The sequence below is a fragment of the Elephas maximus genome, chromosome 19 (assembly GCF_024166365.1).
Source record: "Elephas maximus indicus isolate mEleMax1 chromosome 19, mEleMax1 primary haplotype, whole genome shotgun sequence".
In the NCBI taxonomy this organism is placed as follows: domain Eukaryota; kingdom Metazoa; phylum Chordata; class Mammalia; order Proboscidea; family Elephantidae; genus Elephas; species Elephas maximus.
Window position 1 is genome coordinate 32,800,622 of NC_064837.1, and position 21,063 is coordinate 32,821,684.

General features: G+C 36.3%; 1 protein-coding gene across 1 annotated transcript in view; it reads left to right on the plus strand.

Moving 5' to 3' along the window:
- BCAS3 (BCAS3 microtubule associated cell migration factor) overlaps positions 1–21,063 on the plus strand; it is a gene marked incomplete at its 5' end in the record, with an annotated part of 619,175 nt that overhangs the window by 52,641 nt on the left and 545,471 nt on the right. The window lies entirely within an intron of this gene.

Sequence of the window (21,063 nt, forward strand, 5' to 3'; positions counted from 1 at the left end):
AAATATAGGTTCAAGTTAAGTCTGCTATTTGGATGGTTAAATAATACCTGGAGCTTTTAAAAGTTTGTATTTTCTCATAATTTGCCTGTATTCACTCAGGTACATTTTCATATGTACACAAAAAATATATTAAACTTGTTTGAATACTTCTAAATCTTTTTTTAAAAGAGTGCATTAAAATATTTTAGTTCTGTTTTTAAAGTTTATCCTGAACTGGAAAATCTTCCAGTTAATTGGTGAGAATGATGTTTACTGAAAATTCCTAACATGTGATTGTTCAAAAGTAATTTTAGGGATTAATTTAGTCATTAAAGCAGCTTGAATGAAATGGAAAGTGTAGAGGCAACAATATCCTCCAGTAATGTGGAGATTTTCCCCTTTGCTATTGAACTATATGGTTCATACAGATTTTAGCATGCATTCTCTCTCTTTCTCTTTATTTTCTCTTGCGTGTGCATTTTGGTGAAATATTTTGACAAAGGAGACTGTAAACATTCTTTTCTAGAATGTTTTTTGGGATGTCCAGCTTTCTCTTTGAATGGTTTCCTCCATGGAATCAAGAAGAACTTATTACTAGAGGACTCTGCTGTGTCTTTATTTCTTGCATATGTAATTCACTCCTTCATTTTATTTATGAAACCCTTACGCTTATACCAGTTTTTAATGTTCAACTTTACTTTTACTTTGGGCAGAAATACATCAAAGCATGAAAAGATAATATTGCTAGTAGAATTTTATTTATAAGGTAGGCTTAGTTTACTTTATCTATTTGAAAACAATAGATTTATTCCTCTACTATAATAGACTTTTAAGAAAGGTACTGTTAGATTTAAAATATAATTTTATATAGGTAAGTGTTCTTATGTAACTCAAAAAAATTACTTGTGTCACCTATTCATTTGACTAGTTTTTTGTATTTATTTTTTTATCAAAATTATACCTGTAACTGATCACATAAAATTTGTAATGAAAAATAGTTCTGGGGAACCTTTCTTTTACTCATTTTGCTTTGTTCTCTCATTTTGCTGGGATAAATCCGTTAGTAGCTTCCTGAAGAGGATGTGTGGGAGCCTTTGTTTGTCTGAGAAGATCTTTATTCTTTCTTGACTCTTTATGGATAGTTATTCTTGGTGTCAAACACTTATTTGTAAATAATGTTACTTCAGAGTTTTGATGGCATTCGTCTAGTGGTACGGTAGAAGGTTCTGATGCCATTTTGATGCCTTTTTCTTTGGATGTGGCTTGTTTATTCTCTCTGTGAGATGGTAGAATCTTTGCTTTCTTCCTAGAGTTCTGAAATTTTGCGGTACTTTATCTGGGCTCATCCATTATCCTAGGCCTCTTCAATGTGGAAATGCGGGTCCTGCAGTTTTGAGAAATTTTCTTCAATATTTTGTTACGATTTACTCCCCTGAGATTGCTTTGATCTCTCTTTCTGGTACTTATATTATTTGGTTGTTAAACTCCCTTCCAGGAGACCCTAGTGGTATAGTGGCTAAGAAGAGCTACGGCTGCTAACCAAAAAAATCGGCAGTTTGAATTCACCTGCAGCTCCTTGGAAATTCTATGGGGTGGTTCTGCTCTGTCTTATAGGGTCACTGTGGGTCAGAACAGACTCAGTGGCAATGGCTTTAGTTTGGCTGGTTTTTTAAACCCCCTTCCAAGTTAAAAAAAAAAAATTATTTTTCCTTTCTGCTCTTTTTTTGGGGAGATTGTCTTAATGTGGTTTACTAACTCTTCTACAGAACAGTTTGTTTCTGCTATCAGGTTTTTCTAATTCTTCCCACCTGTGTACCTACCCTCTCTTCTTTTCCTTACTGGTATAAATTACATGTAAATATTAGCACATAGAATCCAATGATATATAAAAAGAATTATATGTCAGGACCAAATGAGATTTATTCCAGGAATGCAAGGTTGGTTAACATTTGAAAATCAATCCCTGTGATTTATCACTTTGACAGGATGAAGGCAAAAATCCATATGATTATCTCAATAGATGTGGAAAAACCCTTTGACAAAATTCAGCAGCCATTTATGATAAAAACTTTCAGCAAACTAGGAATAGGAAGAAAATTCCTCAATTTGATAACAAAACAAAAGGTTATCTACAAAAAAAAAATCTTCAGCCAACATCATACTCAATGGTGACACAGTGAATGCCTTCTTGATCAATTGAGGATGACTTCTATCACTGCTTCTCTCTACCATTGCACTGCAGGTTCTATCCAAGAAAAACAAAACAAGGTGTCAGAATTAGAGAGAAAGAAGTTAAATTGTCTTTATTTGTAGATGATTTGATTGTATATATAGAAAATACAAAGGAATCCACAAATTGTTAGGATTCATAATTTAGCAGCAGTGCTTTACAGGTTCACTAGGTCTTTAATGACCCGATCCCTTCCCTGAGTACTTTTCCAGCATCATCTCCTGCCATACTTCTGTTCCCCTGCCTCAAGAAAACCCCTTTGTAAGAATAATTATACTGAATTTTTTCATGTTTTCAAATGATCCATTCTCTTGATTCTAGTGCTTTGCATTTGTTGTATTCTTTTCTAGAATGCTCTTGCCCTTCTAACCCTGCCTCCTCATTACCCATTGTCAGTAGTATGTGTGCCCATGGCACTTATTATTTTTAGTTTTAATTGCGCATTTGACTCTTACTTGCTAGATATATAGGCTTTTTTCATACCTTCAGTACTTCATAGAATTCTTGATACAAAGTGTTAATAAATATTTGTTGAATATTGTTGTGTGGTGTAATCTTCCATAAGTTATGATCTGGAAGAAAAGTTCCCTTTCTGTGTTTCTGAAAAGTCTGTCCCCTAACTGTAAGTAAAATTCTGAAGGATTTGGCTGTCCTTTTATCCCACAGAAGGTTGGCATTCTATTTAATGGACATTTACTCAAGTCAACATGCATTGGGGTATCATACTTGATCAATTTCTTCGTGACCCTAGATTTGCTTTAGAATTTCTCAACACAGTGTTACATAAAGCTATGATCAATCAATTGGTAGTCTTACATTAGATAAAAAAAAAATGTTAATAATTATTTTCAAAAAATCTGTATTTCTAGAAGCTAATTCCAAGTAAAAAAGAAAGTTGCAAGATAGTATCTTAACATCTCATTTGTGCAGTAAAATATATTAGTATGTGTATTTTAATATACTAATTAAAATTTTGTAGTGTTATAGACTTTGTGCTGATAACAATTATCTCTGAAGAGTGGAATCACAGGAGACAATTCCAAGGAATAGTGAGATGTAGAAAGTAAAAATACCCATAATTCTGTTATCAGAGATAAACCCAGACTACTTTTTTTTTTTTTTTTACTTCTTTCCTTTCTTCCCCAGACATTGAGTGTGTACTGTGTGGCTTGTATTAACAGCTTAGTGTATACATTTCCGTATTTTTTCCAGTAACTCTTTACATATGCATAAAAACAATTTATATTATGCCTTTGGTTTAATTCACATTCTTTGCATGTATTACATATATTGGCTCATGGGTATGTGTGTTTGTGTGCATGTGTGTGTTTGTATGTAGGCTTTTTCATAACAGTTTATATTGTGAACATCTTTCCATTTCAAACCTTATTAATTTCTTTCATCATTGGTAAAAGTTGTGTACCATTCCATTGTATAGAATACTGTTTCCAACTTTTTTCCTATAACACACTGTGTTACCATGTACTTGCATATGTGTACATTTAAAAAATTACACAAGGAATTATCTTTAGGATAACTTCTAGAAGGGTAATTGCTGGGTCAAAGGATATGTACATTTAAAATTTTGATGCATGTCAAAAAATTGCCTCTCAGAGATAGTATACCAACATTGATTCATGAGAATTCTTTTTCTCCGTATTCTCTCTAGTACTAGCTTTATGGATCTTTTTAATCTTTGATGGAGGAAAATCCACTTAATTTGTAATTTTTTGATCTTTGATTATTACTAGGGAGCTTGGAATCTGTCCATATTGTTTGCCATTTATACTCTTTATTACCATGCTTGTTTGCATTCTTTGCTCTTGATTTGCGCTCTATCTGCTTGTTATTAGTGATATTATTATCAATATGTGTCCTATATGTTTTAAATACTTCATATATTTGTCTTTCAATTTTGTGGTGTCTTTTGTTTGCAGAATTTCAGGTTGTTATTTGGTGAAATCTACCAGTCTTTTATGGTTTTTGTCTTCAGTTTCATGTTAAGAAAAGCTTTCTGTATTTAACCATGTGTAATTTAAAATCAAGGAGCCCTGGTGGCGCACATGACTCTCCTTTAAAGTTTAATTAAATTTTTTTTTTAAATATTATTTTCTCCTTTAATTTTGACTTTTCCTTACTATAATGTTAGCTCTTTGGAAACAGGAACTATGATTTACTAATCTTTGAATCCTGTGCATTGTTTTACATAGTATCTGTCATATGGGGGGCACGCAAAATGAATTGATTCATTGTTTCATAAAAGAGAAACTAGAACCCTCTCTCTTTATATAAAGGGTTGTTTATCATTTACCCGTGACCAAATGGGTAGCACTGCTTTTGATTCTAATACAGCTTGTAAATATTGGAAATTATATTAGCCCTGTGCTTATGCTGTCCCCTTAGGGGTTATCGAGAAAGACAATTTTTTTGGCCTTGGACTTTAACCAGATTTCTTAAAAATAAAGAATCAACCCTGTTCTTTAGGATTCTGATGTACTGAGCACCCAAACGTTTGTTGTTTATGAATGTTTTGGAATATCTTGTCATAGGCCAACACATTTTTTCAGAGAATGGAAGAGGATTTTGGAGATACAGTTTGCTGAAATGTCAGTGGGCGAAATTTCTGGTACTAATTTTGAAACTTTGAGCAGTCAGCTTATTTTTGTAGATTTCCAGTATTAATGTCTAAAAAGTACTATTAATTTTAGTTCCACTAGGCATGGAATTCACAATTTTGTGTCTCAATTTTAAAAGGCTGAAAAAAAACTTTTTATTCCTATTGGCGTGAAAAATGCTAAAGCATTTTCTGAAGCTTGTACTTTTGTAAACAGCCCACTCCTGCAATCAAGAATCCTAGTTGTTAGTGTTGTTTTTTTTTAATAATATGAATGGCTAAGGTTATTTTTCTAGACACAAACATGAGGAGGACAACTTTAAAGTTGTTCATCAACTTTGAACTACTTCTTCATTTGTTTTTTTGGTAAGTTTTCAAATAGAATGCACTTTCTAACTGTTGGCTTTCAATATAACTACCTGTTTCATCCTTTTCAGGCTATTTAAATGTGGTTTTTATCATGCTCAAAGAAAAGCTGTTTGATTTGCTCAACTTTAAGAATTCAAAACTTTGATTAACTTCTCCCGAAGATTTTGCTGTAAAATTTTAATGACCATGTTTATATAAGTAAATTCTTTAGGAAAGAAACCAAACTAAGTCTGTTGAACGAAAACTCAAGCAACTTTCCAAAGTAGGCCAACTGACATTTGCTTACAGTCATCAGCAGTATATTACAAAGAAGAGGAAACAGGCTTATTGACATTTTAACTGGCTAAACTGTGAGATTTAGGGATTCCCTAATGTTTTCTGCTCTAGTAACTTCTCCGTTTGCCTTGTATATATTTTTAATACACGTAGTCTTTATGACTGGGGCCTTTTCGTCTTGTGACCATTTTGCTTACTACAATATTTTGCCAAACCATTGATTTAGGTAGATTATAACTTGGAAACATATGTTTCGTTTGTCTTAAATTTCTTTAATGCTTTGGTCAGAGAAACAGTGCTTCCAGGGAAGAATGTCTGCTTTAGAGGTGCTGCTTCTTGAGTTTTTGTAATGTATAAGAGAACTTAATCTAAGTGTATTCTCAGTTCATACCTATTTGTACCTTGTGATTAGGGCCTTTCCTCTGAGGGCTATAGTGAGAGGAAGTCTACCAAAGAGAAAACAGTGGAAATAAATTTATAAATTAAGTGAATTATAATGCTTGATGTTTTGACATTCTAGGTGTTTATATACATTATCACCACCTTACCACTATTCTGCAGAGTTGAGTGCCATTTTTCTGTTTTGCAGGTTAGGAGATTTAAAGCTCAAAAAGACTAAGTAATTAGCATAAAGTCACATAGTTGATATCACATAGTTGATAAGTGATGGAGCTGGAATTTGAACTTTAAAAGCTCACCTCTTAACCACTTAGGCCTTACTGTCTCCCAGTACATGGTTCTTCTACTAAAAAAAAAAAAAAACCAGGAAAATACTTTTATCAAATCTAGGTGTTTAAATTTCTAGGCTACCTCTCTGACTGCAAAATATCACACACTTGTGTATCATTGAAATACATGAAAAAAGTAGCTGTGTTTCTGGTTTGTCCATTTTGAAGGCCTTAAACTAACTTCAGTTATCTCAGTATGTTGCTTCATTATATATACCATCATTGTTGTTTAGTTTAAGGGTAAAAAAGCAATGAAAATAGTCAATATGGGGACCAATTATAGAAAAGCCAGTGTCCTAGCTTAGTACATTTAAAATTTGAAGCTGTTGAGATGAAGTATGTCACAAAGACTGCTACAGCCTATCCAAATTTGTTCACCTTAAATCAAGTCAAGTCTGTAAAAGAAACGTTGGTTCCTTTTTACGTGGCTTGGTATAAACACTTAAAAGTACATCAAAAGGGTTATTGACTGATATCTGGAATCAGATAAAAACAAAGTGTAACATGAAGCTACTAAATTACACGTGAGCTTAATGATTCTGACCCAAATAAACAGACTTGTAATGGAGATACTGATTACTATCAGTACAGCTTAAATGCTTTTTATTGTAGAACTGTAAAGAATGTGGGTTTTTTTTTTTTTTTAGTGAATAGACAAGTTGTGGTCTTGGAAATCTGTGTTCATTTATCATAACTCATTTCTAGATGTGAAAGGCAAAACTCAATACAGGTAGTCCCTGACTTATGACGTATTCGAGTTACGATGAACCACACTTAAATGATTGTCAGTTTTTTTATTTGTACATTTTATCATTAGTATTATGTACTATATACAGTGTTGCAAGCCTGTAATTTGCTGATGTTATCATTGTCAGATGTTCACTTGCAAATGTTTATGTGTAATGTTTCCAATTCTCAAAGACAAATATCGAATTTATAAAGATACTGATAATAATAATGAAAACTAAAAAAAAAAAAAGATTTGACTTATGTTGGAACTTTATAAGAAGCAGCCAAAATGTCTTTCATAGTGGCTGTACCAGTTTGCATTCCTGATGTCCTTTTCCCCTAATGACTAAAGGTTTTGAGCGTCTTATGTTATTTTTCATTTGTATATCTTTTGAGAAGTGGCTCTTGAAATCATTTGCTCATTATCTTCTTATTAATGAGTTGTAAGCATTCTAGGTACGATTTCTTTTTTGGATATATGTAAAATATGTACAAATATTTTCTCTCTTCCTGTGGCTTACCTTAATAGTCTTTTGAAGAGCAAAAGTTCGCAATTTTGATGAAGTCCAATTTGTTGAACTTTTCTTTTATAGTCCCTGCTTTTTGTGTTTTTATTTTCATTCAGTTTAACCTTTTTATAGGTTCTGTTGTGATTTTTTTTTCCTTGACCCATGGGTTATTTAAAAGGGCATTGTTTTATTTTCAAAATTTGGGGCGATTTTCCTGATAGGTTTCTATTATTAATTTCTGATATAATTTTGTTGTCATCAGAAAACGTAGTTTATATGACTTCAGTCTTGTTAAGTGTCAAATTTGTTTTATGGACAGTTTTCTGGCTCAGAATATAATTTCTCTTGGTGAACATTCCATGTGCCCTTTAAAAGAATGTGTATTCTCTTGTTTCTGTAAATGTAGATTAGATACAGTTTTTAGTAGTGTTACACAAGTCTTCTATATCCTTACTGACACTGTGCTTGTTGTTCTATCAGTTTTTGAGAGAAGGTTGTGCAGATCTTCCAAAATAATTGCCTATTTTTTTCTGGTAATTCTGTCAGTTTCTACTTCATGTAAAAATGACTCCACGGCAATGGGTTTGGCTTTTGGTTTTTTGGGAGCAAAAACATGTAGGATGACAATGTCCCCTTCATGAATTGGCCCATTTATAGTTAGGAAATGATGCTTCTTATCCCCAGTAATATTTCTTGCTCTGAAACTTACTCACTCTATTACTAATATAGCCACTCCTGCTTTCTTTTGAATAGCGTTATTGATCATTTTACTTTTAACCTATGATTGTCTTTATGTGTAAAATTCATTTCTCGTAGTCAGCAAGTAGTTGAATCTTTTTCTTTTAATCCGGTATTTCACTGTATGCCTTTTAATTAGATCTTTATGCCGTTTACATTTTACCTTTAACTTAACATTTCTGATGCTCTTCGTTTCCTTATGTAGATGCAGATTTCCATCTGATATTCTCCTTGTGCCTGAAGCGTTTTCCTTTAACACTTTTTTGTAGTGATAGTCTACAGGTGATGAATTCTTTCATCACTTTTATGTGTGAGAATGTCTATTTCACTCATATTTTTGAAAGAAATTTTCTCTGAAAAGAAAATTCTTGGTTGACAGGTTTTTTCTTTCAGTATTTTAATGTCACTTTAGTGTGCTCTCGCTTGCATTGTTTCTGATGAGAATCCTGTGTCATTCTTATATTTGTTTCTCTGATGTAATGTGTCTTTTCTCTGGCTGCCTTTAAGATTTTATCTTTATCACTGGTTTTTAGCAATTTGATTATAATTTGTTGCCTGCGATGTGATGGATCACTTTTGTATGGTCTTTGTTGCCATGGTCTTGTAACTCCCACCAAAAGATTGGGTGGGATTACCCAGACCAAGGAGACAGAGAGAGAGCTGTAACACTGAAGACAGCAAAGTGGTGAGAAGCAGTAGTACAGACAGCAGAACCAGGAGACCAGCAGGAGACAGTGCATGGAGCGAGAAAGCTGAGCACCTTTGGCAGGAGACTTGCTGACAGAGTGGGGTACCTCTGGGCATGCGGGAGAGCTAGGCTACCTGACTCGGAGTGAGAGAGTTGAGCACCTTTAGACAGGAGACTTGCTAGTGGAGTGGGTGCCTCCAGGCACTTGTTGACAGAGCTAGGCTTGCTGACCCATGGAGTGAGTGAGCTGCATGCCTTCGAGTCAAGGCTTACTGGAGAAGTGGGGTGCTTTGGGGCACTTATTGGAGGGGCTAAAGACCTTTGTAATCCTTGCCTGAGCAGGGCAGAAGCCAGGCCAAGGGCCAGAGAGAGCGGCCTGTGGGCACAGCTGAGAAGAGGCTGTCCTGATCGAAGAACTGTATCCTGAGTCATTTCTGATCCTGAATTATAACCTACTACGTCCCTAATAAACCCCATAATCATAAGTATTGTGTGTGAGTTCTTTGTGGCCATTGCAACGAATTATTGAGCCCAGCAGAGAAGCAGAGAGTGCTGTGGTTGGGACGTCTGGTGTCAGGATTGCTAAAAAGGTTGGAGAGAAGAGGTATGTCTGACCTCTGCCTCATAGGAATCAACCTTAGGTTGTTGGTGCTGTTGGTGATTCTCTCTCCCCCTCATGAAGTTAGATGAGGAGGTCTGCTGCCTCCGCCACACTATTTTTACAGTTGGTATGGTATTCGTCATGTTTCTTCTGCTTGGGGTTAAACCAAAACCCACTGCTGTCGAGTCGATTCCGACTCATAGCGACCCAATGGGACAGAGTAGAACTGCCCCATAGAGTTTCCAAGGAGTGCCTGGTGGATTCGAACTGCCGACCTTTTGGTTAGCAGCTGTAGCACTTAACCACTACGCCACCAGGGTTTCCTGCTTGGGATTAGGCGAGCTTATTGGATTTGTGGTTTTATTGTTTTTACCAGAAATTGAAAAATTTCAGGCATTATTTATTCAAACCTTTTTCTTTTTCTCCTCTACGTTTGTGTTAGTGCACTTGATACCATTTTACAACTCACTTATTTTCTGTTCATATTTTTCAGTTTTTTTCTGTTTCCTATAGTTTCTATTCCTGCCTCGTAATATTCACTAATGTTTTGTTCTGCAGTGTCTGATATGTTGTTGATCCCGTCTAGGGTATTTTTCATGTTAGACATGATATTTTTCATTTCTAGAAGTTTTAAAATGCATGTATGTGTATCTGTGTGTGTGTGTGTGTGTGTGTGTGTGTGTATGTGGGGGAGAGAGAGAGAGAAATATTTTCCAGGTTTATCTTCAACCTTCTTGAATAAATGGAGTGTATATTTATTGTGGCATTTTAATGTCTTTGTCTAATCTGTTTCCATTGATTGATTTCTCTCCTTATTATGGGTCATCTTCTTTACATGCCTAGAAATTTTTGATTGGATGCTACACATTGTGACTTTTATATTGCTCAGGGATAGAAGTTCTTGTATTTCGTTAAGTATTTTGGGGGCTATGTTTGGGACAGTTACTTGGTGTCTTAGGCATCTAGTGCTGCTATGACAGAAACATTGCAAGTGGATAGCTTTAACAAATGAAAGTTTATTTTCTCACAGCCTAGTAGGCTAGAAGTCCTAATTCAGGGCATCAGCACCAGAGGAAGGCTTTCTCTCTCTGTTGGCTCTGGAGGAAAGTCCTTGTCATCAATCTTCCCCTGGACTAGGAGCTTCTCTGTGCAGGAACCCTGGGTCCAAAGGACACGCTCTGTTCCTGGTGTTGCTTTCTTGGTGGTATGAGGTCCCCTTGTCTCTCTGCTTGCATCTCTCTTTTATATCTCGAAAGAGATTGGCTTAAGACACTATCTAAACTTGTGGATTTCATCAATATAACTGCCACTAATCCATCTCATGAACATCATAGTGATAGGATTTACAACACATAGGGAAATCACACCAGATGACAGAATGGTAGACAGTCATACAATATTGGGAATCATGACCTAGCCAAGTTGACAGATATTTTTGGGGGACACAATTCAATCCATAACACTTGGCAATAATCTGGTCATTTCAACTCTGCTTTTAGTCTTTGTTAGATTTCCCTGTAATAGCCTTTAGTCTGCAGCAGGAGTCTGCCAACATTTCTTAAAGGGCTAGATAGTAAATATTTTTGACTTAAGGACCATATAGTCTCTGTTGCAACTATTCACCTCTGCCACTGTGGGTGAAAGTCACTAAGCTAGTGCATTACATTCATAGGCCTGTTGTCAGTTATTTCCTTTGTTTCAAGGATCACTGTCTTGTGTTGCCTGCTGTCCAATGTCTGAAAACTTTTTTTTCCTTATATTTCATCTATTTTTGCATTTTTCTGGCAAGAGGATGAATCTAGTCACTGTATAGTTAGTAACATAAGTTTAGTATTTTGATTTAATTCTAATTTTTATGTAATATTCCTTAACATTCCTTAGCATAGTACCTAACGCATAGTAAAAGTTGTATATGAATTTCTGTAAATAAAGAAAAGAGATAAATCTAAAATTGGTATTTGCAGGACAATTTAAAATTTAATGTAAATTTAGAGAAGTGAACATCTGAGACCCTTTGAAAGATACAATATTATAGAAGAATTTTAATAAGTACTGTAGCTTTAACAGTATTTATTCTGTCTGGTGTTAGTGTAGTAGCAAAAGAAAAAGATAAAAACACACCAAGGGATTCCTTTATTTCTTTTGATCTCATGAATAGGTAAAGGAGTCTTACATTTTCCCTTCCCTCTTACTATCATCAAGGGAGTACTATGATTCTTGCCTTTCAGTGAGTGACATTGTTTTTTTTTTTTTCCCCTTTCTCCATGATGCTTTTAGTTTTAAAAACAAGATGTGTGGACCTCAGTTGTTATCATATGAGCTATCTTCTTGGCACCTACTGTTTAACCTAGTTTTAATTGAATTTCTTCCTTTTGCTGTTGTGACTGTACTTTGTATGAGTTTACTTTGGGATTTTTTGAAATTTCTATTATTTTGATTTGTGGAACATGGAAAGAATCTAATTTAAGGCCAAGTGAATTTATATAGCTTTATAGTTAGCAAATCTGTGACAAAAGACCTCTTTAAAGTGTTAAAAAGAAAAGATACCACTTTGAGGACTAAAGTATGCCTCACTCAAGTCATGCAAAAGCTGGACAATGAATAAGGAACACTGAAGAAGAATTGATGCCTTTGAACTATGGTATTATTAAAGTCTGAACATTAGTTTAGTAGTTCCATCCATCCATCCAAGAGAAATAAACTAAAGATTATTAATGATCTAATTCTTTGCTCTTAGGGGATCCTAGGTGGTGCAAATGGTTTGTGCTCAACTGCTAACCTAAAGTTGGTGGTTTGAAGCCACCCAGCAGCACTGGGGAAGAAAGTGCTGATAACCTGTTTCCATGAAAAGATTACAGCTCTCTCCTCCAAATGAGCCTCTATGGAGTAATTCTACTCCGTAACACATGGGGTTGCTATGAGTTGGGATTGACTCAAAAGCAACGGATTTTCGTTGCACTCAGTGCCCAACCTAGAGATAAAAAAGGTGGAAACAAGAGAAACTAAATATACTTCTAGCAAACTGGCAGTGTTTACTGTGTTGGAAATAAGAATCACAGATGAGAATTAGAAATAAGAATCAGAAGTAAGAAAAAAAGTTTAGAGTGAAGAATTAAAGAGAAGGCTTACCTCTCTGTCCATACATTTTTCCTTAAAATATATATTTTTTTTTGGATAAAGTTATGATCCTTAATTTATTAGTGGTTTAAATTTAATAGTATTGACTGAGTTCTGAATTTTTGAAGCACTGCATATCTATATTTTCTGCAACCAGAATAAAGGTTAAATGTATATAGCCAACATCTGCTCTTGATAGTTTTGTTCACAGTTTTTAAAGAGCTGCTACAGTATAATCTTAAGTTAGGCATGTAGTTTTTCTTTATATATCTTAATTTTATAGATCTTTAAAAGTGAATAGTAATAAGTCCTTCTTTTACCTACCTTGGAGGAATATCATGAGGATAAATGAAGTAAACTATACAAAGTTTTTTGAAATTTTCATTGATAAAGAAGCTAAAAGCTAGCAGGCTTCAAGAGGGAGCCTCAGGGACTCCACACCACCACTAGTAGGAGGCAAGAAGTGGCTCCAGAATTCTGTGTGGTCTTGGTGTTTCCCTTCCACACTATACTTAAAGCTTTGCCACAGTTAATTTGAAACCAATATGATTAAGTTCCTTAGGCAGTTGATTCAGTTACCACAAGAGGTGCAAGACTATACGTCATCTCTCATCCTCACTCTTCTCCGTATTGTTCTATACATTTACCTGTCTCTCCACCCCTACCTCTACCTACCCTAGGTCCCCGTACCTTTTGATTGGGAGTCACTGTCCATCGTCCACAAAATCCCCTCTATGCTCAACTTCTTGGAATATTCTTTTTCTTTCTCCTTGTTCCAGTCCTTCTTTCTTACTACCTCTCAGATTTTGAAGGTAAGATTGTAGCTCATGATTTTTTCCATTACTCCTCCTTTCCCAATTCCTAATAGCCAATGATGTTGAACATCTTTTCATGTGCGTATTTGCTCTGGGTGGCACAAAGGCTTAACGTGCTGCTAACTGAAAGGCTGGCGGTTTCAGTCCATCCAGAGGCACCTGGGAAGAAAGACTTGTCAATCTACTTCCGAAAAATCAGCCACTGAAAATGCTATGGAGCATGGTTCTACTCAGACACATATGGAGTCATCAGGGGTCCGAGCTGACTCAGTGGCAACTGGCAGCAAATACCCTCTTTGGGAAATGTCTTTTGATAATTATTGTTGAGTTTAAAGAGTTCTTTCTATATTCTGGGTACAAGTCCTTTGCTGAATATGTAATTTACAGACCTTTTCTGTTCATTGCTTATGTTTTCAACCTCTGTTTTTATGAAGTCCAGAGTATTTTTTTTTTTCTTATATCATGTGTGCCTTTGGTGTCATATCTAAAAACTCAGCAAAGCTATAAACCTATGACCATTAATACGTCCTGTCCTGAGTTCATAATTTTCTTATTTATTTCTCTCTTCCCTTCTTCAACCTCAGTATATTGCCATAGAACAGAATATGTTTTTAGTTATATGAATTTTGTTGAAATCATTCATGTGCTTGCTTCATTGTGTGGTGGAGTGAAACGTAAATTAATAAAATCATACCCTGTATTTGAGTAAATCTCTATTTTCAAATGAGAGGAGGAAAATAATTTCTTCAGGAATAATTTGCCACAAAGTAGACGAGATCCATATACATATTATGAACTTTGTGTTTCTGTTCTTTTTTTTATCAGATGTTACGCTTGGGAAATTGGTGCTTACTCATCAAGAACTTTGTGCTTACTCAACAAGATTTAGTTCCCTGGAGTCTGTAAATCTTCAAAGGAACTGAAAAAATCTCCAGAGCTTAGTAGTGGATATATTTGATGTCTGAGTGGCATAAGTGGTTTTACATTTCTTTATAAGAGAATATAATTACCTCCGTGTAAAAAGATCAACCCTAGCATCTGACTAGGGTTGACTAGACTTGAGGAGTGAGTGGTTTATGCATGTGTGTTGGGTGTAAGCTGTAAGTATGGGTTATGTATGTATTAATACATATTTAGTGTAAAATTTTCTTATATCTGAAGTAATTTTTTCATGGCAGATACTGAATAAACATCTAATTATTTCTTTTAGTACACTTCTTGGTTAATACAGTATTAGCATTCTTAATTTGTCTTAATGCAGTCTAACCACATTATTGTACCATTCATTGTGAGCTTTTCTAAACCATATAAGATGGTGTGATTCTCTTTGAAAAATATTCTTGGTGGTTATTTAACATATATAGACCTTTCAAAAATGAGAGATGAGACAAAGTTCTGACATGGTTACAGGAACATGGCACATGTCATAGTATTTTTGAAAAACATCCAGATGTTTAAAAAAACTTCATGTTTGTCATTACCATAGGTGGTTTCTTATACACTTTCTCATATACTTTATTGGTGATAAAATAGACCTTTTAATACAATATTTAATAATTTATTTAGAAAATAATTTCACCTAAAATATGTGGTCCAGAGCTTCCCTAATATCGCTAACATCAGAGTTTGAGGACACTGAGACCAGGAGTATATTAGCCTCTTTGTTGCTTCTACGTTCAAGGTCAGCTTTCTTTGTACCTTTTTCAGAGCAGAGCTACTGTAGGCTTATACTCTTTAAGATACTTTCCTCAGCTAATTATAGGATTATCTATAGATATATTGGAACCCTAGTGGCATAATGGTTAAGAGCTCAGGCTGCTAACCAAAGAGATCAGCAGTTTGATTCCACCAGCCGCTACTTGGAAACTATAGGGCAGTTCTACTCTGTCCCATAGGGTCACCATGACTTGGAATCAACTCGACAGAAACAAGTTTGGCTTTTGGTATAGATATTTTAAGGAGCCCTGGTGGTACAGTGATTGAAGTGTTTGGCTGTTGATTGAAAAGTTGGCAGTTTGAACTCACCAACCACTTGGCGAATCAAAGATATGGCATTCTGCTCCCATAAAGATTGCAGCTTTGGAAATCTGTTGGGGCAATTCTGCTCTGTCCTACAGCATTGCTTTGAGTCAGGATTGACTCCATACCAACAGGTTTTTTTTTTTTTAAACTGTGCTTTAGGTGAAAGTTTACAGCTCAATTTAATTTCTCATACAAAAATTTATACACATATTGTTATGTGACACCAGTTGTGATCCCTATAATGTGACAGCACATTCCCCCTTTCCACCCTGTGTTTCCCATGCCCATCCAACCAGCTCTTTTCCCTTTCTGCCTTCTCATCCTGCCTCCGGACAGGAGACGCCCATTTGGTCTCATGTGTCTGCTTGAACTAAGAAGCACACTCTTCATGAGTATTATTTTATGTTTTATAGTCCTGTCTAATCTTTATCTGAAGAGTGGGCTTTGGGAATGGAGTGTCCGGGGCCCATGGCTTCGAGGGTTCCCCCAATCCCTGTCAGGCTATTAAGTCTGGTCTTTTGACGTGAATTTGAGCTCCACACCCCACTTTTCTCCTGCTTCATCAGTGACTGTCCATTGTGTTCCCTGTCAAGGTGGTCATTGGTGTTAACAGGGCACCATCTCCTTCTTCTGGTCTCAGGCTGGTGGAGATTATTCTATCTATTGTCTTTATACCTCAGGGCCCAGTTGATGTGTCCTTGTGAATCCTTGCGAGCCCAGCTCCAGCCGGGTCACATTCTCTGTGCTCAAGGGCAGGGAATAGTGATTCCAATATTATTTCCCAAATCTTTCCCTCCTTTTGATCGGAGATTGGAGATAACACATCAATGATCAATACCTGGACTTAGTCGAGCCCCTAGATGGTGGGTATTGTGGGCTCTTTAAACTCCTGTGCTGGTTTTTCACTGGGTACCATCTGGTTCTTCACCAGGATCTAAGTAAGAGCAATGTTCTCATCAATCACATTGCCAGAATGCATCAACATTTTAGCCTGAGGCCTTCTTTTACCTTTCAAGTGTCTAAGACAATAGAAGATAAATTTTATTACGCCTAATATTATCAGGATGCAGACTGTTGTAGAGTAAAAATATCACAAAGTTTAGTAAAGCAAAAAGAAGGTTTTGTTCGGCATACATTCAAAAAGGCAAAAGTTGAGAAGTGGACAAGCATGCTGCCAGAGCCATGTCTGCCTGAGTCCAAGGAGATATTACAGAATAAGCAAGAATGGGAAAATGGGCAAGCATGTTGCCATAGCCATGTCTGCCCGAATCCAAGGAACGTTATAGAGTTACCAGTATGTATTAACGCTACAAAATAGGCAAAACCATCAAAAGCTTCACCTGTTCACAGATTGGCTAGAAACTGGGATCCTGCATTTTGAATTGTTCCTCTCAACAATCATTGATACAGGTTTCAGTAAGGACAGTCAGGAGGGTTTTCACTGGCCCAACAAATTTCTATTCACTAAATGTTAATAGAAAAAGATAAAAGTGGAAAGTCTTTTGTGTTCTGTTTTACCTGAAAGGTTCCCTAAGAGATATTTTCCAAGATTATCTTAGCTGTTGTCTTTATACCTCAGGGCCCAGGGATGTGTCTTTGTGAGCCCAGCAGCTATGCTCAAGGACAGGGAATAATGACTCCAATATTATTTCCTAAATTAAGACTAAGAATATTACTATCCCTTGCAGTAGTGATCTAGCCCATGTACTTATTCCTGACGGTAACCAACCAAATAAGTCTGGTGTTTGTAAGGGTGTTACAGTATATAACCAAGTATTTTGCTGTCTAATTCTGTGTATACCTTGTTCTACTCCTCTTGTGTTATTTATCCAAATGCAATAAGAGGCATTTGCAACAGCACAGGTTATACTTTCTTGGACTAATAAAAAAATGTAAGGCTCTTGTGCTATATTATGTCACTTTGGCTTAATGAGGTCAGAGTGTTTCCATCCCATTAGCATCTTCCTCTGTTATTTGTCCCATAGTGATTGATATATTTCTTAAAGATTTTTCCAATTCAACTATATGGTATTTTTTTTTTTTTAAATACCATAAGTAGGAATTAAATCTACCAACCATACCCTGAATATTGGACCAGTGAGTTTTCTTCTTTTATTTTACCAAGTATAACAATTTAACATTATTTTTCTAATATTTACTAGCATCATTACTATGAACATCTAAAGGTAATCTTAAAGTTCCCAATGTAATTCATTCACCAGGAACCTAAACAAGAGATTGCCTACATAAATTCACTGTCAGTTGGAAAGGAATCATCTAAATCAGTTTAGTTGGCTCTACCACACAAAAACATATATCCATAAAGGGCACTCAAAGTTTGTCTAGAGGAAACAAGGTATACAAAAATTTACATGTGACAAACAAGCTTCCATTAGAGAATTTATGATTAGCAAGATAATTCAGGAAGGACTTCTCCTGTTGGAGGTCTTCGGTTAATCTCTTTAAAACATGCTAAGTGTTCTCCCTGAGGGCAAGCTGCCCCTCCTTGGTTTACCTATTAACAGTAATGGGTCACTATCTCAAAAGCAGAAGTAGAATCTAAAACAAAGTGGAGTCTGAGCCATGAGGTTGATCTCCTCTAAGAACATGGTTCTTTAAGATACATAAATTTCTGCATAGTAAGAGGGTGAGAGTTTGATTACAAACATGAGACAGGTATTTCATATAGCACTGTCTTGAAGACTAATTAAACTATTTACTGATTTACCTAAATATAACTCTCAGTCTGATCTTTAGAGTCAGTTTCCCAAAACAGGCTGAATTCTTCCAAAAAAGTACAATTCCCAGAGCAAAAGGGCCTTGCTAGTTTATCTGGACTATTGTTTGTTGTTTGACTCAGAGTGGCTTCAGAAACCAGTTTTTTTCTCAACACTCAAGGTTCAAAAGGATACCCAAAGGCAGAACCTGTGTGGGTTACCTAGCCTCTATGAAAGCCAGAAGTCAGGATTCCATGAGAATTACAACTCTTTCATGGTCTCCTCCTTCGCATCATGATCTTGCTATAGAATCTTTGTTTTTTTAAATAATACTTTATCAAATTTAAGGTGAAAGTTTACACAGCAAATCAGATTTCCATTTAACAATTTATATACAGATTATTCAGTGATATTAGTAACATTTTTCACTATGTGTTGTCATTCTCATTCATTCTGTTCTGGCTGTACCATTTCCATTACTCTAGTTTCCCTGTCCCCTTACCTTCTCATCTTTGCTTTAGAGTAATTTTTGACCATTTGGCCTCCTATAGATGATTTTTTTTCTTTTTATTGTACTTTAGATGAAGGTTTACAGAACAAACTAGTTTCTCATCAGTTAGTACACACATTGTTCTATGACATTGGTTAACAACCCCACAATGTGTCAACACTATCCCTTCTCAACCCTGGGTTCCCTATTACCAGCTTTCCTGTTCCTTCCTGCCTTCCAGTCACTCCTTTAGTCTTATTTTGTTCCATGGGCCTGTTAAATCTTTGGCTGAAGGGTGAACCTCAGGAGTGACCTCATTACTTAACTGAAAGGGTGTCCGGGAGCCATACTCTCAGGGTTTCTCCAGTCTCTGTCAGGCCAGAATGTCTGGTTCTTTCTTTTTGAGTTAGAATTTTGTTCTACGTTTTTCTCCGGCTCTGTGTGGGACCCTCTATTGTGATCCCTGTCAGAGCAGTCAGTGATGGTAGCCGGGCACCATCTCGTTCTGGACTCAGTCTGGTGGAGGCCATTGTAGATGTGGTCCGTTAGTCCTTTGGACTAATCTTTCCCTTGTATCTTTAGTTTTCTTCGTTCTTCCTTGCTCCTGAAGGGGCGAGACCAGTGGAATATCCTAGGTGGCTGCTCACGGGCTTTTAAGACCCCAGATGCTACTCACCAAAGTAGAATGTAGAGCATATTCTTTATAAACTATATTATGCCAATTGAGCAGATAGTCTCCAAGATCATGGTCCCCACAGCCCTTAGCTGAGAAATTTGGTCCCTCAGGGAGTTCGGATGTGTCTTTGGAGCTACCATGACCTTGCCTTGTACAGGGTGTGCTGGTTTCCCCAGTATTGTGTACTGTCTTACCCCTCACCAAAGTTAACACTTATCTACTGTCTCTTTAGTGTTTTTCTGTCCCCACCCCTCCCATCCCTAGTAACCATCAAAGATTGTTTCTTTTTGTATGTAAACCTTTTCATGAGTATTTACGGTAATGGTCTCGTATGATATTTGTCCTCTTGTGATTGACTTATTTTGCTCAGCATAATGCCCTCCAGATTCATCCATGTTATGAGATGCTCCACAGATTCATCTTTGTTCTTTATTGTTGCATAATACCTCATTGGAAACCCTGGTGGTGTAGTGGTTAAGTGCTACGGCTGCTAACCAAGGGGTCGGCAGCTCAAATCTGCCAGGTGCTCCTTGGAAACTCTGTGGGGCAGTTCTGCCCTGTCCCGTAGGGTCGCTATGAGTCAGAATCGACTCGACGGCACTGGGTTTGGTTTTTTGGCTTGGTAATACTCCATTGTGTGTATGTATCAGTTTGTTTATCCACTCATCTACTGATGGGTACCTAGGTTGTTTCCATCTTTTTGCTATTGTAAACAGTGCTGCAGTGAACATGGGTGTACATATGTCAGTCCGTGTGACGACTCTTATTTCTCTATGATATATTCCTAAAAGTGGGATTGCTGGATCATATGGTATTTATATTTCTAGCTTTCTAAGGAAGCACCATATCATTTTCCAAAATGGTTGTATCAATTTGCATTCCCACCAGCAGTGCACAAGAGTTCCAATCTCCCTGCAGCCTCTCCAACATTTGTTATTTCCTGTTTTATTGATTTCTGCCAGTAATGCAGGGGGGTGAGATGGTATCTCATTGTGGTTTTGATTTGCATTTCTCTAATGGCTGGAGATCCTGAGCATTTCCTCATGTGTCTTTTGGTGCTTGAATGTCTTCTTTGGTGAAGTGTCTGTTCATTTACTTTGCCTGTTTTTTAATTGGATTCTTTGTCTTTTTATTGTAGAAGTGTTGGATTTTCTTGTAGATTTTAGAGATTAGACCTTTGTCTGATTTGTAATAGCCAAGAACTTTTCCCAGTCTGTAGGTTTCCTTTTTACTGTTTTGGTGAAGTCTTTTGAGGAGTACAAGTGTTTAATTTTTAGAAGATCCCAGTTATCTGGCTTATCCTCTGGAGCTTTCGTCTTGTTGTTTGTGGTTTGTATCCTGTTAATGCCATCTTTAAAGAGATGGAAGAAACTAACCATTAACTTTATAGGGAAAGGGAAGAAGCCCCAGATAAGTAAGGCACTATTGAAGAAGAAATAAAGTAGGAGGACTCACACTACCTGACCTCAGAACCTACTGTACAGCTAAGGAAGTCAAAACAGCCTGGTACTGGTACAATGACAGATACATTGACCAATGGAATAGAATTGAGAACTCAGATGTAAATCCTTCCACCTATGGTCACCTGATCTTTGACAAGGGCCCAAAGTCCATCAAATGCGGAAAAGACAGTCTTTTTAACAAATGATGCTGGCAAAGCTGAATGTCCATCTGCAAAAAAATGAAACAGGGACCCATACCTCACACCATATACAAAAACTAACTCAAAATTGATCAAAGACCTAAATATAAAGCCAAAAACCAT